This window comes from Hyposmocoma kahamanoa, unplaced genomic scaffold, assembly GCF_003589595.1.
Source record: "Hyposmocoma kahamanoa isolate Upper Pololo Valley unplaced genomic scaffold, ASM358959v1 66, whole genome shotgun sequence".
Lineage (NCBI taxonomy): Eukaryota > Metazoa > Arthropoda > Insecta > Lepidoptera > Cosmopterigidae > Hyposmocoma > Hyposmocoma kahamanoa.
The window spans coordinates 19,091,552-19,106,080 of NW_020653854.1; the positions used below are offsets into that span (position 1 = coordinate 19,091,552).

Sequence of the window (14,529 nt, forward strand, 5' to 3'; positions counted from 1 at the left end):
CAATTTTGAAAACCCAAGAAGTCAATATGTGCTAAACTTTCAATCAGCAATCCCAGCAATCCGTTGAACCGATTGTCCTCTACGTCTGGTAATTGATCTGAGGATTAATCGATTGATTAATCGCATACATACATCTATGCCAAACCAACTTCATTACAGGACGTTTTAATGTAAAATAACTCCTATTCCAAAACTTATAAAGTCTGTATTCATGGCACATAAAGCTTGGTGTTGTTGGATGGCACGCAATAGATATTTCGTGTAGCGAAACGATGTTTTAGGTTTCTGTGTATTATTTAAATCATGACGGACGAGTAACGGACCTTATGCTAAAATATTGAAATTTACTTTGCAATATTAGAATGTTGTCAGGAAAACAATATTAGGCTGAATTTTAAACAACAAAAATAATCATACGACTTTGTACTGTATAAGCTTTTAGAATAAACCAAGCAAAATTTGTAAAGAAAATAAATAAATCATTATTATTGTAATTAAACTACTTAAATGTTGTTTTGTAAAACTACTACCACTTATTTAAGTACAATAATAATACATTCGATTGAAATCAATGTTACAAGTACACATAACTTCCCAGAAATCAATTTGTTGAAAAACTTGTTTGATTTCAATTATACCCAGAAATTGTGAGACCAACGTAATTTAACTTGCTAACCAAAATTGATAGGTCTTTAATAATTGAAAACCTAATGAAGGTACGCGGACTTTTAATTAAATTTTGTTGACTGAAATGTTTAATTACAAGAGTCGCTACAAATGTGAGGTATTAGTTGTTTTGTTTTGTTAAATTGCTACAGTATAGTTTAATAAAATTGGCTTATTTGGAGCAGTTTTGTGGTATACATAGAGCCATGACCGCCGACTTGTATAAGCAATTTTTTTTTTATTTTAGTGTAACCTTCAGAATCAATGTTCAAAAATCATAACATAAGCGAAGCGACTCCACTTTTTATCATAAGTGACATAGTACATTACAATGTCGTTTACTATAAACAAAGTAGCAAAAATAGTTGGTAATGACTCGATGTAACTACATTATATTGGAAATAAGATTTGACTTTACTTACACAAATACAAATTTTAAAACCAAATAACATTCAGACTGCTGGAACATTCTCAAACTAATTATTGTCTGATATGTATACAAGGCGTTTAATAAAGGAAATAGAATTTTTTTTACTTTTAACTCATCCGCTCTCAAATTAGAAATTCCATGATTTAATTCAAAAACATCTTACTAAAGCATCGCGCCCTGAAGCAACATGTCTAAAAGGTTTTATCTATAATTATTATGACATACATAAATATATCGTTTGTTTCAACCTCATAATTTCTAACATTGAGTGTAATTAAACTGTTTTCAATAGTAAACTCTACATGCTTTGTGGCCAACGGGACTGATATTCAACAAGTGTTAATAGAATTAACAATATAATATAGAGAAACTGACCGCACCGATACATTGGCGAATATCCGTGAAATACAGTATTTGTCTAAACAACCGAACATATTATATCAAACATCCCTCCATCGATGTCACTTCGCACCTGCCAGCATTCTCGCCCGAACCGCCGAGTGGAGCGGACGCGTCCTTAGCTGCCTCTACTTGAGTGAACCAACTCCACTCTACTCACGTGATCGCGAGTGAATATAAATTTCCAAGGTATTTATTTGTGTTGATGTTCTAATTCCGTGATTTATGTTTGGACGCTTTTTTTCGAGTGCGGAAAGATTCCACCCCCGGGACATGACGCCGATGGAATACAAAATATGTGAGGACCTTTTTCTATTATGTTAATAGGATTTTGTTTTTTTTTTGGGTCAAAATTGGGTTTGGTTCGTTAATGTTGTTTTGGCTGAATAAAAAGTCACCCGGATTTTATTACCATTGCCGTTTAGTTTCGTGGTTTGGTTTTAAATTTTGGAAACACTGTAATTTGCGTAATTTCATTTTGTGTTTCCTGCAATCGCCTGCTTGATTTGAACTGCTTTAAAAGGCAATTCTATTACTGCCTTTTCCAGTGACTGTTTGCAAAATGATTACAGTGCGTAGGCCTTTTCGTAGCCATTGCTACGCAGTAAAGGCTACGAGATCTTAGATTGATACAAAAGTTTTATAGCTTTTAGCGCAATGGGTTTAATTTTGGTTTTAGAGCAACGTGTTCAACTTGAGTTTACTTTTGTAAGTGTGTAAAATATATTGTATTTGTATATTAAGTAATACATATTAATTATGGTTTTTAAAGTCAAGAAAGATAATACGTCAATGTTTATAAGTCTTCATCAATCTTAACAATGTTGAGTAATATTTTACTGCTATAAGAATAACGAAAAATTCCCTTTGAATTTATCAGATATTTAGTAAAATATTCGATTGTTGAAAAATACTTTTATGAACAAAATTGTATTTCTGGCATATTTTGTTAGTACGCAGCTTTTGTTCCGGAATTTCAACGATCCATTTTATTTGTCTTCTATTATATACAAGGAATGACAGAGACGAACAATTAGGACGAAAATAACTATGTTAAAAATTTCTCACAACACAATTCTGATCTAATCTGGAAATTAATTTAGTTCTTCGCATTTCTATAATGTGAATAAAATCATTTTTATGTTATCATTACAATAATAGTGTAATAATATTTTAGGTGATTGGTATTATTTTTCTTACGAGATTATCAAGATACCAGAAAAAAAAACAACAAAAATGTTAATGATACTCTGTACGAGGCGTTGTTGTTGCTATGCAGCAAACCTTCACAAGCAACCTAGGAGTTGCAAGATGAACTGAAAAATAATAAAATACAGAACAGTGCAATAATTGCTATATACGAACCTAATTACAACAAAACACGTAAATTAAAATAAAATGAATATATATTAAAAAAATTGTGATGTAACCCTAAACTTATTTAGAATCATTTATTTCCTATAAAATATAGCAAAGATGAGAAAAAAATGTAAAAGTGATTATGATCATAAAAATTTAGTGCATAAGTTTGCGGCGAGAACTTTGGTCACAAATTCTGATTATTTGCGACCACATATCGATGTACACGTCTTTTGTAGTGACGGGTAATTTTTCTCAAACGTTTCTAAACACAGAACAATATTTTTTTGCAATTATTATGTCTAGTACATATACACCCAAGCTTGACACTTTTTAAGTTTAGTATCTGAATTGAACTTGGCTAGACTAGACTAGACACATTCAAAATTCGTTTTTGCATTCCACAATCCTGTGTAAGTTGTAATAGAGTATAAAGATCGCATCATGTCATTGTATCCTTTCGTGACCAAAAAAGTATAAAAAAAGAGTAAGTTAGCTGTTTACAACTGTACTTCGACGTTTTAAGTTTTCGTTCAGGAATAAATAATATAGTAACATTCATTTATTAATAAACCTTTTACTTTTTTTAAAGATATTTATTATGTCTAGTTGTAAGCCGCCTCCATCGATTTAGTCTTCAAAAGTGACGGTACGAAGTAAGCAATCTTGTAATACGTAATGTTCTTTCTTAAGAGTCTCTACCACCTCAAATGGCTCTGTTTGATTCCGCATAAGTGAAAGTGAATCAATCGATTTGGACAAAAGATAGAAAAGAAGAAATTGAAGATAGAAGATATACTGTCGTTAGTATATTATTGTATACCAACGATTTTTTTTATATCAACTGAACTACATGGAATATGTTACAGTACACAATATACATTTTTCATTTCCTTTGTAAAAAAAATAATTCTGATATAAAACCAGTTTTCCTGCCTCTCGGCTCGAGCAAAATGAACCATTAGTACGGGAAAAATTTTAATTCAAGCTGAGGTAGTATCGATTTTCAAGTTTAAACTTCGAAACCGTTTGAATACAATAATTACTAGCCGGTGTTACTGCGTAGAATATATACTATACAAATTTTCATACTTTTATTGGTTATACGTACAAACTTTCATCCCCTATTTCAATCTCTTTAAGATTAATTTTTGTGATAAAAAGTAGCATATAACCTTCTCCTAGGTCCCATCTATATCTATACCAAAATTCATCAAAATTGGCTCAGCTGTTTAGGCGTGAAAACATAACAGACAGGCAAAGTTATTTATGGCATTTATAACATTATAATTTTTTGTTAATAATAATAACGCACACGCTTAACATAATCCCGCACTAGAGAAACCCTGTGTGTGAGTGCCATGGGCACACACATAACCACAAATTACACCTACACTCACGAGATAAGTAAATATAGGCCATACGAGTATTTCTCCCGGCCCGGGAATCGAACGTGAGACCTCGGCGTGGCAGTCTAATAACGGCCTCCGTGGCCGTTATTAGATTGAATTGAGAAATTCTTTCATCCGGTACAACGTTACTTCAAATATTAACCTTGTATTTAAAATGCCAAGGCAAACTTTTGATTGCGACAGCGAATTGAGGAGCTAGAGTGTCAAACATGCATTAGAATGGGGAATAGCAACTTCCATAACCCTAATTACTCCGAAGCCAGATTTTTTCCAAAATGAATACTATACCGTAATTATTGAATCTTATGAAAAAAGTATATAAATCAGACAACGTAATGATATGCCAACGAAGACATGTAATATCAACACAATATTATTAATTTTGATGACCTCGATAACCCATTGCCTTCTGAACACTGGATGAGGAAGTTTAGTCCCGGGTTCAATTCGCGGTAGGACCAATTGAGAAATTAACTTTTTTAAATTGTTTATAGTTTGGGTGTTCTGGATAGTGGTCGGGAGTGAACTTCATTACTCTAGTTCTCATAGTAAAAGGATTTCTCTAGTTTGATTTGGTGTGGTTCTCTCACATTACTATTGTTATAATAAGATAAAATGCAATTGGTTTTATTGCGATATTTCATTTCATGTAAGTATAAAACATCTAATAAAATGTAAAGTACATAAAATTTATGGAAAGTGGATCCTTCTACCACTTTGCATACGTTGTGTACAACAACGGTAACATGATTGTTTAGAAAGTCTTGTGACTTCATCGAATCATAATTTGGTTTTTGGCTAGAATAATCACGCGACAATAGGGGCCTATATACGATTCGTCGATTTTGTCAGTTTAGATGTTCTGCAGGAGTTTTTAAACACTCTTCCATCGCTCATTTGTGAACCGATTTTGGTAATTCTTTTTTGTTGGAAAGAGTCCTCAATAGTAGTCCCATTCTAAGGATAGCAAGCAGGGAATGAATCCAGTCGCGTACTTTCCGGTAACCGATTTCAATTTCACGACGATTTTACTCTGTACTGAGATTATGATAATGTGAGAGACATGAGCAGCGTAAGGGAATGGTGGCCTTTGCCCTGCAGTTGGATAATAACTACTGAAGAATGAGTGAAGAGTCATTAATCTTCCATTAATTTCTGCTCTATCCTTTGCTAAGATGTCGTCGCGCTAACTGGTTGATGGTTAGCTAATGTGTTTTCCCTGTCCGTTGTTATTATTTTCGTTTGCGGCTTCCATTTTAAAATTGCGATCTACTTTGTGGTGTCGGTCAAATATATTATTATGTAAAATTAATTTTACTAATAATCGATCTCAGGTCTTTCACATTATGCTCAGCGTTATGAATTGCCTAAGTTTTGAAATCACCGTTAAAAGGTGAGCAATGACATGTTAATATCTTAACAATATTCAAATTAAAAATTGAAAACATTTTTCTTCCTTAAGTATAAACTGATTAAACTCTACTATTCATTGGTACGACGCATTCCTCTTAAAATAAAGGGGCCTAAATATTTGCTTCATTTTTTTATAGTCATTTTCTCGCTCGATAAGGTGTGTTTTTACCAGTAGATGGCTACAGATTTCCTCGATTCAGTCGTTTGTTAGAGATCGATAAACATAAAGGCTAAAATCGAACAAATTTGTAAGCACTCACGTTTAATTTAAAATCCACAACGTTCGATCGCGAAAAAATACGATTTCGATCATCTGTTGCTTACACGTTTACCCGATGTTGTCTAATCTCTAAAAAAATCGAGCAAATCTTTAAACACCTTAAAAGATTCCAGCTATTGCTGTATCCAAATAGATATATGAAATATTGTACCGTTTATAATAATTATTTAAAAATATTAGAGATAAATTTGTAGCACCTGCGATATATTTTATGCTGCTTTTCAAAAATAATAGCTCAGTAGAAAATTGATCCTTTTTTGACTTATTATTGAGATTTATTCAGAAAATGCCAAATTTTATTGTGATTTACTTCCAAGCTTTGCATTGGTTAGAATAATCACAATATGACAACATTGTGATGGTCTACGATTCGTCAACTTTGGCCGGCAGACGCTTCTCTGTTGTTTTCTTGATAAATTGGATGCACTTGAGATAGGCCATTATTCTAGAATTACATCGATATGCTATTATTTAGTCTACAATTCGTCTAATTTCACATCGCTATATTGATACATTTATTATATTGAGATACAACTAAATATCATAGTGATGAAACATCCTGACATTCAATAATTACAGCGACATTCTAAAAACTTAATTACAATGATTACAGCGACATCTCTAGTCAGCTGTTGGTAGCTGTAAAGAAATAGATGGCAAAAAAGTCGTTAAAAAACCAAAACTAACATCCGCAAACAAACACAGAAAATTTCGTAACGTCCGATGATTCGAACTGTGGTTTAGTTGGCATAGCGTCTGGCACGGTTTGCTTGAAGACGTTGGTTAGAACTTAACCCGATCGAATGATTTTTTTCTAAGTGCTCGAGCTTTGTATTAATAATTAAAACTAAATATTTTCAGTGCTTCGTTTTATTGTTTATAGCACTTAAAATGTCAACGTTAAATGTTTAGTTTTATTATCATAAATTTAAATTATGATTTATTTATTATCTCTATGCATAGATAAAATAATCAAAGATAATAATAATAATAATAATCCATTAGTGTTAAACCAGATACAAGAATTTTCATTTTAACAGTAAGTTTTTATCGTGTAACGGATCCCTCTTAATGGGTCACATGGTTAATTGTAAACGGTTATTTTGAACGTTATTGTTGTGATAACAGATAACGACTGAGTTGTAGGGCGTTAAAACACACAACGGTAAAATTCGTATTTTAAATGTTACGATTTGAGAGACTTCTTTTTATTGAAACAGGCAAATATGCTACTTTTGCATAGGGTCATTCATACCTATTTTCATTAGAGAATAGAAAGTTACAGGAGATGAATTTTAATTTCTCGTAATTGCAAACGAATTAAATGTGGAGAGGAGAGTACAGCGAATAATGCTCGATGCAATCGAAGTTTGAAAGACATTAAAGAGACATGAGTTCGAAATTAATTTCGAGGGTTGTGGTTTATTTATTTTCTATGCATTTTTACAGACTAAATTTGATTGAACTCAAAAAATTTGTATTTTTTACAAAAATGTCTCAAATTTTCTGTATTGAATACCATGGCGTTTTGCAATCATGATATTTTGTCATTTTTTTATTTTATTATACCAAGTGATGGGACTACAGACAGTCGTGCGCCTGGTGGTTAGCAACACACCTGTCTATAACAATTGCAGAGCCACTCTGAGCTTTAAATCACAAAGTGGAGCTCCTTGTGAAATGGTTCGTCCGGGGACGTACTGCCGACTTACCTATTTCTGCCGCGAAGCAGTAATGTGAGCATTACTTTTATTGCATGTAACGCATTAACGCTCCGTGCTGGTGAAATTATAGGCACATGTGACTTGTCAACTTATGTCTCAGGATGACGGGCGTAGTGGCAGTGCCCCTCAAATCTTTGCAATTTAAAGCTTTGAATGGCACTGCAACTGTTATGGATAGGTGTGTCGTTTACCACCAGGCGTACAACTTGTTCTTCTCACTTGGTATTAAAAAAAACCGAGGTCACTGCTTTTAACCAACTGAGCTCAGTCGACAGACTGAGTCAGAAGACCAAGACTTAGTCCGAAGACCATATGAATTTCTTTATATGTTTGTTACAGAACTTGTTGAACTTTCGTATTTTTTGGGTTTAAAAAGCTTTTTTCGCCGTCACTGCACCTGTGAGTCATTTAACTTAAGATAGAGAAGTTACGGAATGTTCATGTCCAGTCAGATCGGAGAAATTTTTCTTCATGTTCGATGTTTGTATCAATAATAATTTTCTATAGATCGAAAAAACTGACTTCTTGAAAATATAATGTTTCCTTATATTAAAAAGCGATATCTATACATTTATCATTCTGTTTGAATGAACGTCAAAGTCATACGAAAAGCTTTACGGGCCCGTTGCGTGGCCTGAGACATTCCTAATGTTTTTACTCATTATGATCATTGGCATAAAGTGTCGACACCGCATATATTCGCTTTTATAAAATTTCAAACTGTTAGGGTTGAACATAAACGTGAATTTCTCGTTTGAATACTCGAAATAACCTAATAAAATTTAACATAGTTAATTTTTACGACAACCTTGTTTATTGCAAGCATGATCATAAAATTATATAAACACTTTCGAACATAATTCCAAAAGTTGTCTTTGAATGACGGTAACTGAGTTACATAAATTGTAAAACAAGGGCATGTGTACCCTGAATATACTGAAACCTATATTATACTTCTATAATACAAGTGTAAATAATATAATCTAAATAGTAAATTTACTTTCAATTCAGTCAATTTAAGTCACACAAAATAGAGAATATAATCTCAGTACAGAGTACTAAAAAAACCGACCTCAAAAGTACGTGGAATTACGTCTATTTGCTAAGTTCCATTGAAATATCACCTAGTTTGCCACTATACGGGACTTGACACAGGAGATAATAAAAATCGGTTCTTGCTACTCAAAGCATATCCGCCCACGCGATGCGCTCCTCCTACCGCAAAATGGCGGCTATTTGGTTTCGCAAATTAGAAAAGCATTCAGTTTAAATACAAGTTTTTATAAATAAAAATTATTATTCTGCATTGCTAAATAATAACCCTCCGTACTACCAATAAAAACATCTCAAATAAAATGCAGTAATACACCGCATATCCTGCACTTAAAAAGCACTAATGAAATTTTTGGTGTACTTGGATAAATATGATAATATTCCGTTTGAGTGGTTCTAACGTTTACCATGAAATTACTCCTTAAAGTATAGTTTATAAACATTTATATTCAGAGTAAACTTAAAAAACGCTACTTACGGTATGTTTTCAATAAATAAACACCGAAATCACCAGCCCAAACAATAACACACACGATTGTCGTGACGTATTTTTGAAGTTGTTTATTTTTTTTAGATAACGGACTCAGGCATTAAAAACTTTATGGTTTGCTGGAATAGTTACCGAAATAGCAATTAATATTAGTTATTTTACCTGTTATAACTTCGATATCCGATAAATCGGTATAAAATCATCACCGGCACCTCTAGGTGTGGTATGCGTCTACGGCTGCATGTATCGCGTGAGCGGATAATGAGAGAAAAACGCCTTGAATAGGAGAAATAGCAAAATCAACCATTAAAATAATTGCTCCTTAAGTAAAATTTACGCGCTTTTTAAAACTGATCTTCATGCGTGAACAGCCACCCTTAGAGGTGGATGATTTTTTTTCAAAATGAAATGGGACTACTATGGAAGTACCCACTTTCCAACAAAAAAAGAATCATGAAAATCTGTTCACAAATATCGGAGTTATCGCGTAACATGCATACAAAAAAGAAATCATACAGTCGAATTGAGAACCTCCTCCTTTTTTGAAGTCGGTTAAAAATAAACTTGTTTTTTTTTAGCACACATGAAAAGTTAGTATAATTTTAATTATTAAAAGTATTTTAATTGAAAAGTCATATTACAAAATTGAAGAGTATGTGTTAGATAAAGATGATCTAGACTCCACGCAATTACGAGTATGATTCAAAGTGTATTTATTCCAAAGCATTTTTAGCAAACCGTAAAATGATCCATACACAAAAAATAAGGCCTATCGTAGACAGCCTTTCCCAAAAATAAAGGCTTAAAGCCGTACTGTAATTTCTCCTTCTAAATATGACATTAGATCCAATGACGGTAGCGTATTAATTTTGTTGTAGACGGTTTAATTTGTCATTACAGAACTGGCAAAGTTTGCAAAGCCCGCAGCTTCGAAACATATTGCCGTTGAAGTCAAATCAAAGTTATTAATTAAGTTCCAGATTCTATACCGTGGACCCATTCGTCGTCTATTGATTTTATCCGTGTAAACAAAAAACAGAGATGTAAAACGATAAGACTTTGAAAAGTAATTCGAACGAAGTGATTCGATCGAATTCGAACTGACAATTTACATGATTTTAATGTCACATGGTATACAATAATGAAATCCAATCGACAATCATAAGGCTTTCATCTCATTTTTTATGATACCAAATGACGTCGATATAAAGCGACACATCTGTTCATAGCAGTTGCAGTGCTACTCAAAGTCTTAAATCGCAAATATCTGGGGTGCACTGCCACTGCGCCCGTCACCCAGAGAAATAAGTTGACGAGTCCCATGTGCCTGTAATTACACCAGTACTCTTACCCTTCAAAACCAAATTGCTCACAATACTGTTTGGCGGCAGATATAGGTAGGGTGTCAGTACTTTCCTGGACGAACTCTTTCGCTACTAAACTTGTTAATATAAAGCGAAACGTAATAAAAAAAGAGTGTCTCTAATTTTGAAAAAATAATTAATAGCGAATACGTCATGATAGCGGCAAGTGTTATTTTGAATTGGAAATTGTGGAAATACCTTAGTTATGTTTATTCTCAGCAACTTATTGAACAATTTCGTATCATATCTTCGAAGATCATCTACATTTTTTTTTTAAAAGATATCTGCAAAAGTTCGTTGGTTGGCCAGTGGAAGAACGGATGCATCTCAAATAAGAGTACCCTGCTAGAGATATAGACACAAGTCTAGATAAAACTATACAGTTTCAGGTACTACCTTTCTTAGTAAACACATAAAATAAATTCTCTTCGCCTTATCATTAATCGAAACTGTGAAAGCATGGCATTAATGCTAATTTTGGAATAAATATAATGTTGAAATTGTTCCTAGATCGTCAACTTTGATATGAAAAACGAAAAATAGGGTTGAGTCTTTGTGAACAAAGAATATTATAGCGTTTGGTCTTGTAGTAATGATATACAAATGCAAATAATAACAAGTGCATTCACAAACAAATATTGATATAATAACAAAAAAACTTGAAATTCTGAGTGCCGACAGAGGCACAGACGTAGACAACTAAATAGTTCTCATAATTTTTTTATGACACCAAGTAATGGGATAAACAAGTTATGCACCTGATGGTAAGCGACACACCTGTCCATAGCAGTTGCAGTGTCGCTCAAAGCTTTAGATCACAAGATCTGAGGGGCCACTGCGCCCTTCCATGGGACGAACAACACGTACGCCTGATGGTAAACGACATATGCCTGTCCATATCAGTTGCAGTGCCACTCAGAGCAGACTTAACAGCCCTGACCGGCGTGACGTTACCCTGAGACGTAAGTCAACAAGTGTTTGTAATTTCACCAGCATACTTGCAGTAGAGCTCCTTGTGAAAGAGTTCGTTCTAGGAAGTACTGCCATCTTACCTATTTCTGCCGCCAAGAGGTATTGTGACCGTTATTTGGTTCTGGTTTTGAAGAGTTAGGGTGCTGATGAACTTATGTCTCAAGGTGAAGGACGCAGTGGCAGTACCCCTCAGATCGTTGCTATTTTTTTTATAATATTAAGTGACGGAACGAACAAGTCATGATGGTAAACTACACGCCTGTCCATAACAGTTGCAGTGCCACCCAGATCTTTGAATCGTAAAAATCTGAGGGGCACTGGCACTGCGCTCGTCACCCTGAGACTAAGTTGACAAATCTCGTGTGCCTGTAATGTCCCATTTCCCATGCGCCTTGTTCTTGAACTCGTTCATAAATACCTCAAATGCTACCGAAACAGCTATAATAATAATCAAAAAATAATTGTAGTATTGACACAAAGTGAAAACAATTTTCAAAGAAGCCGCAAAAGAAAATCACCACAACCTTAAAAAGCAAAACATTTTCCATTGAAGCTGTTTATTTGCCTAAGGTCAATAAAACACGTGATTGGGCAATACGAACTCAGTGAAATAGAATAATTAAGTCGGCAGAAAAAAAGGCTAAGTTTGCATTAGATAAAATCAACAGTACAGTGAATTGCGTACGTATATTCCGTTTTATGAAATTTCTAAGGAAATTCTCTTTTATAAAGTGCCATTGATATTAAAGTAACCAGAATTTATTATACTCGACGTCATCGCCGTCGTCTTCTTATTATTATTTTTATTATAAGTTGATGGAGATTTTTTTATGAATTTGAGCAACGAATTTTCCTATATAGGCCCTGGTGTGGGTGTATTGTGTTGTTGTACATGTAGTTTGAGAACATGGAATTGAAATTAGTCTGTCATTTTATTGAATAACAAGATTCTCATTGTGTTGATCTTTGTTTACTATGAACATCGTTGAAATTAGAGAATTATTAAATAGACTTCAGTTCATGTCATTGCCTAACCTTTTAAGGCCCAGCAAACTACAATGGGGAAAACGCTAATCGACCACTGTACATTAAAATGTCGGATAGAACAAGTGCGTAACACAGTTTTAAAGTTGAGCTGTCTAGTCTATAATCGATCCTTAAAAATCTTTACACTTTGGCACGTTGCTACTTGCTTTTGATTCTTCTGTATGGCATAGAGTCCTGGACCTTAACTCAAAATATTTTGTAACATTAGAGCTCCTTGTGAAAGAGTTCCTCCAGAAAAGTATTGTCACCTTATCTATTTCTGCTGCCAAGCAGTTATGTGAGTATCATAGCGTACGGATGCTGGTGAAATCACAGGCACATGGGACTTGTCAACTTATATCCAAGGGTGTCAGACGCAGTGGCAGTGCCCCTCAGATCTTTGTGATTTAAGGCACTGAGTGGTAGTGCAATTATTATGGACAGGCGTGTCGCTTACCACCGGGCGCAACATTAGTTTGTCCCGTCACTTAGTATTACAAAAAAAGAGCTGCTGATTAGAAGCCTTCGAAATATGGGTATACAGAAGAATTTTGAAAATATCGTAGACGGATAGTGTCCAATGAGAGTATATAGCAGACGATGAATAAGAAATAAGAGGTGTTTAGTAAATTCAAAAAACGCAAGCTATAGTACTTTGGTTATGAAGTGGGTAATGATAAATACGACCCTCTACGACTAATTATGCAAGGAATCTCCGGTCATGGTTCAACCTGAGTACAAAATCCTTGTTCCGTGTAGCTGTGTCTAAAATACAGAGAGCCCTAATTATAACTAACATCCTGTAGGAGATGGCACCTCAAGAAAAAGAAGAAGTACATTACAATGTACTAAATATAATTACGTACTTCGGCCCTAAGGATGTCCCCAGTTTTGCATGGAAAACGTATTTTTCTAGAGACTTTATCATAATTGTGTATTATAATTTGTTCTATGTAATATATCGCTAAATTTGAGTGCGCTCTTTCATAATAATAATAACGCACACACTCAACATAGCCCCGCACTAGGGAAAACTCTGTGTCGCGGGTGCCATGGACACACACATAGACAACTACAAGTTACACCCAAACTCACGAGGGAAACAATTGTAGGCCATACAAATATTTCTCCCGGCCCGGGAATCGAATCTGGAACCTCCACGTGGCAGTCCGGCAAGGTAACTGTTCGATCACGGAGGCAGTTAATAATGTGCACGGGGCCTTAGCAGCTTAAAGGAACATCGTTTTTTTTATAACAGTTAATTAAAATAATAGTGTTTTATGGAGGTCCTTGGACTGACAACCTGCCTAACATAACAAACAGGGAATGCTGTCGGTATTTTGAGCACCCGCATGTACCCAATTTCTTCAGTTTCATCTAGATACTTCTAGATCCTTTTATGTAAGTTTATAATATAATGTTTCTACTCCTGTGCTTAATCTGACAATTATAATTTCATAAACCATATCGCGAACGAGATCTTTTTAATTCCGAATTAAAATTCTATTGTCTATGGTACAGTCGGTGCCCTCACTTCAGTATCCACTATTTGTACTACGTGCTATACACCAATTATAATGAGTTTCAAATAAAGAACGTCATATTTTTGCAAATTAAAATATCAAATAACTATGCTACTCAAACGCTCTACTGCTTCCTGATTGGTTAAATTGGCCGAAAGGTCTTGCAACCGGGTCATAAACCTTTATAAAAAGACATTGGTTAAAATAAAAGCGGTACTTGGCCACTTCTATTCTATCTCTTTGGTTTTTTGTTATATAGCATATGTTTGGCTTTCGTTTGAGTTTGTTGTCATGGATTGGTAATAAAATATTGTTTTGTGCTTCATTATTTTAATTAGTCGTAGAAAAAGTATTGTATGCGATTATTACATAATTAGATCTGGAAATCTGAACCTATTACTTTTATTATATTATTACG

At 34.1% G+C, this 14,529-nt stretch overlaps 1 protein-coding gene across 1 annotated transcript in view; it reads left to right on the forward strand.

Annotated features, from left to right (window-relative positions):
- Positions 1-1,585: 1,585 nt before the first annotated feature.
- LOC113231818 (acid sphingomyelinase-like phosphodiesterase 3a) overlaps positions 1,586-14,529 on the forward strand; it is a 98,034-nt gene continuing 85,090 nt past the window's right edge. Inside the window, exon 1 of the mRNA XM_026466352.1 lies at positions 1,586-1,793. The gene's annotated coding sequence lies outside the window, so the exon portion shown is untranslated. The remainder of the gene's footprint in view (positions 1,794-14,529) is intronic.